Source organism: Dreissena polymorpha, chromosome 9 (genome assembly GCF_020536995.1).
Source record: "Dreissena polymorpha isolate Duluth1 chromosome 9, UMN_Dpol_1.0, whole genome shotgun sequence".
NCBI lineage: Eukaryota > Metazoa > Mollusca > Bivalvia > Myida > Dreissenidae > Dreissena > Dreissena polymorpha.
Genome location: NC_068363.1, coordinates 95,571,345 through 95,576,717, shown reverse-complemented (window position 1 = coordinate 95,576,717; position 5,373 = coordinate 95,571,345).

Sequence of the window (5,373 nt, the reverse complement as noted above, 5' to 3'; positions counted from 1 at the left end):
ATGTGACGCAAAGTTTGAAATTAAAGGTCAATGCTCAGTTTGTACGTGTTCAGTTTCCATTATTTCCAAATTCAATCTCAACTTGCGAGATTAAGTTGACCCGTTTTATTTATTTATTAGGTACTTGTGTTATTGGTAGATATATACATACAGACAAATACATCTTGAATTTTGATTGATTGCAAAAAATCTGTGTTAGAACTTAACCATGCAATGTTGAGTGATTGCAAAGATAAACTACACCCTAGTGATTAGGAAACTTTAAAGTGAGTATGAACGATTTTTATATGGGTTAAATTGTAATATATTGATAAACAAAATATGCAGCAAAGACATTTAGCACTGGTTAAAGCTGGTTAAAGCCGATGCCGACTCATTTACTCGTATTTGTTAGGAAACAAAATTGTGTCTTTGTGTTGTATGAACGAATCAGCACTAACACTAAATTTAGTTTCACATCGTACATGCATGATATACATGCTGGCGAATTCGACTGTACCGACATTTTCGATTTCAGATTTTAATATCTGGCTTATTCCGAATTTTTCGACACATGTTCTTCTTAACTTTTATTTTAATTTACATAGTAATATATGTTTAATACGTTTTTTGCACATTTTATATGGATTCATACATATTCGACAAAATCATGTATATTATCTTTAAATTTATAGTAATACTTTACGAACTAAATAACGCGATTTGTTCTATATCTTGGCATGATTTGCTAGTTCTTTAGAGTAAAAAGCTTAATCTTATAACACATACACTTGCAATGAATGCATACTTTGGAAGTAAATTACTGCATGATATGCAAACCTTGTATTATTGTTGAATGGTTTTATTAAAAATAATATAACAAAAAGTATATGGAACTTATTGTAATTTCTTTGTTTTCTCCAAATGGAATGGAACATTTTTGCAAGAGCACACACTACTATCCATATGATTTATTTTATCAGAAGACATTTTCCAAGTTATAAGGAGACATTATCCATGATATTGGAAGACATGATCCGTGTTATAAGGAGACATTATCCAGGTTATTAAGAGACGTTATCCGTATTATTAGGACACATGATCCATGTTATTAGGAGACATGATTTATTTTATTAGGAGGCATAATCCATGTTATAAGGAGACATGATCCATGTTATCAAAAATAAAGACCCATGTTATCAGGAGACATGACACATGTTATTAGGAGACATGAGTCATTTTATTATGAGACATGATTTATGTCATCAAGAGACATGATCCATGTCATTAGGAAACACGATCCGTGCTATTAGGAGACAGGATCGATATTATTAGGAGACATGATCCATATTATTATAAGACATTGCACATGCTATTAGGAGACATGATCGATGTTATTAGAAGACATGATATTGATCAATGTTATCAGGAGACATAGTCTATGTTAAAAGAGACATGATCCATGTTATCAGGAGACATGACCAATGTTATTATAAGACGTGATCCATGTATTAGTTGACATAATCGATGTTATAAGGAGACATCATCTATGTTATCAGGAGACATAATCCATGTTATCAGGAGACATGATCTTTGGTATCAGGATACACGGCCAATGTTATTAGGAGACATGATCCATGTGTTCAAGAGACATGTTCCATGCTATCAAAGAAACATGCTCCATGTTATTAGAAGAAATAACTCAAGTTATAAGGAGACATGATCAATGTTATTGGAAAACATGAGCCATAATATCAGGAGAGATGATCCATGTTATTAGGAGAGATAATCCATGTTATCAGGAGATATTATCCATGTTATATCCATGATCTATTTCATCAGGAGACATGATGCAAGTTATCTGGAGACATGATCCATGGTAGCAGGAGACATGACCAATGTTATTATGAGGCATGATCTTTGTTATCAGAAGACATGATCCATGTTATCAGGAGACATGCTCCATGTGATTTGGAGACATGACCTATGCTATAAGAAGACATGCTTTATGTTATATGGAGACATGATACAAATTATCTGGAGACATGATCCATGTTATCATGAGACATGATCCATGTTATCAAGATATATGATCCATGTTATAAGGATACATGATCCATATTTTCAGGGGACATTATCCATGTTATAAGGAGACACGACCCATGCTATTAGGAGACATGATCCATGTTATCAGGAGACATGATTCTTGTTTTCAGGAGACATTATCTATGTTATAAGGAGTCATGATCCGTGTTATTAGGAGACATGATCTATGTTTTTGTGAAACATTATCCAGGGTATAAGGAGACATCATCCGTGCTATCAGGGGCATGATTCATGTTATCAGGAGACATGATCTATGTTATCAGGTGACATGGCCCATGTCATTAGAAGACATGATCTATGTTTTACGAGACATGACCCATATTATCAGGAGACATAATCCATGTTATCAGGAGACATGATCCATGTTATCAGGAGACATGATCCGTGTTATTAGGAAACATGATACGTTTTATAAGGTGACACGATCTAAGTTATGAGGAGACGTTATCTTTATATCTAGGATACATAATCGATGTAATAAGGAGACGTGACCCATGCTATCAAAGAGACATTATCCATGTTATTAGAAGAAATGACCCATGTTTTAAGGAGATTTGATCCATGTTATAAGGAGACATGATCCATGTTATTATGAGACATAATCCATAATATCAAGAGACATGATCCATGTTATTAGGAGACATAATCCATGTTATCAGGAGATATTATCCATGTTATTAAGAGACATTATCTATTTTATCAGGAGACATGATGCATATTATTTTGAGACATGATATGTGGTATCAGGAGACATTAACCATGTTACATGTATTTGGACACATAATCTGTATTATCAGGAGACATGCTCCATGTTATCAGGAGACATGTTCCATGTTATTAAGAGATAAAATGCATGTTATTAGGAGACGTGGTCCATGGTATCAGGAGACATGACCAATGTTATTAGGATACGTGATCCATGTGATCAGGAGACATAATCGATGTTATTAGGAGACATGATCTATGTTATCAGGAGACATTATCCATGTAATTAGGAGACATGATCTATGTTATTAGGAGACATGATCATTGGTATCAGGATACATGACAATTGGTATCAGGATACATGAACAATGTTATTAGGAAACATGACACATGTTATCGGGAGACATGTTCAATGCTATCAAAGAGACATGATCCATGTTATTAGAAGAAATGACCCAAGTTATAAGGAGACATTATCCACGTTATTAGGAAACATGATCCATAATATCAGGAGACATGATCCATGGTATAAGAAGACTAAATCATTGTTATCAGGTGGTATTATCCATGTTATTAAGAGATATTATCTATTTTATTAGGAGACATGATCCATGTCATTTGGAGACATGATCAATGGTATCAGGAGACATGACCAAAGTTATTAGAAGACATGATCCATGTTATCAGGAGACATGATCCATATTATTAGGAGACATGATCAATGTTATCGGAAAACATTATCCAGGGCATTAGGAGACATAATCCATGCTATCAGGGGCATGCTTCATGTTATCAGGAGACATGATCTATGATATCAGATGACATGGTCCATGTTTTTAAGAGACATGATCTATGTTTTTACGAGAAATAATCCATGTTATTAGGAGACATGATCCATGTTATCAGGAAACATGATCTATGTTATCAGGGGACATATCCATGTTATTAGGGGACATGATTCGTGTTATCAGACACATGATCTATGTTATCAGGAGACATTATCTAATTTATGAGTAGACATTATCCATATATCCAGGATACATAATCGATGTTATAAGGAGACATGATCCATGTAATCAGGAGACATGATCCATGTAATCAGGAGACATGATCCATGTCATCAGCAGTAATACTCAATGTTATTAGAAGACATGACCTATATTATTAGGAGACATGCTCCATGTTATATGGAGATATGATCCAAGTTATCAGGAAAATGTTTCCATGTTATCACAAGAAATTACTCATGTTATTTGAAGACATGATTCGTGTTATCAGGAGACATGATCCATGTTAATAAGAGACATGATCCATATTAATAGGACACATGATCATTATACCAAGTAGAAATGATCCATGTTATTAGAAGACATCACCCATGTCATAAGGAGAACCATTCAATTATATCAGGAGATATGATCCATGTCATCAGGAGACATGACCCATGTTATCAGGAGACATGCTCCGCGTTATTAGGAGACATGATCCATGTTATAAGATGACATCACCCGTGTCATAAGGAGCACTGATCCATTATATCAGGAGATATCATCCTTGTTATCAGGAGACATGATTCATGTTATCAGGAGACATGACCCGCGTTAATAGGAGAAATGATCCATGTTATAATGATATATTATACATGCTATTTGAAGTCATGACCCGTTTTATTAGGAGATAGTATCCATGTTATTAGGAGACATGGTCCATGTTATTAGGAGACATGATTTATGTTATCAAGAGACATTTTCCAAGTTATAAGGAGACAATATCCATGATATTAGTATATGTTATCAGACATAATCGATATCATTATGATACATGATCTATGTTATCAGGAAACATAATCCATGTTATTAGGATACGTGATCCATGTTATTAGGAGACATGATTTATGTTTTCAGAAGACATGTTCCAAGTTTTAAGGAGACATTATCCATGACACTAGGAGGCTTGATCCGTGTTATAAGGAGACATTATCAAGGTTATTAAGAGACATGATCAATATTATTAGGAGACATGATCTATATATCCAGAGGACATGATCAATGTTTACAGTAGACATTATTCGTGTTATTAGGAAACATGATTCGTGTTCTTAGGAGACATGATACATGATTTCAGGAAACATGCTCCATGTTATCAGACGACATGATCCATGTTATTAGGAGAAATGATCCATGTTATTAGAAGACATGATCCATGTTATCAGGAGACATGATCCATGTATTAGGAGACATGATCCATGTTTGAGCAGACATGATCCATATATCCAGTTGACATGACCTATGTTATAAGGAGACATGATCCATGTTATCAGGAGATATGATCCACGTCATCAGGAGACATGATCCATGTTATAAGGAAACATGATTCGTATTTTTAGGATACATGATCCATGTTATCATGAGACATTATCCATGTTTATTGAAATATTTGGTAATTTTTTGGAGAAATTTTGGTCAGATGTTTGGGGCAAAATCTTACTTTTTGTCATTTGCATACATTCTTTTGTTCATTGTTTGCAATTTGCAAACAACCTGTAAGAGGCTGTTTTTTGGGGCAATAAATAAATACTGGATG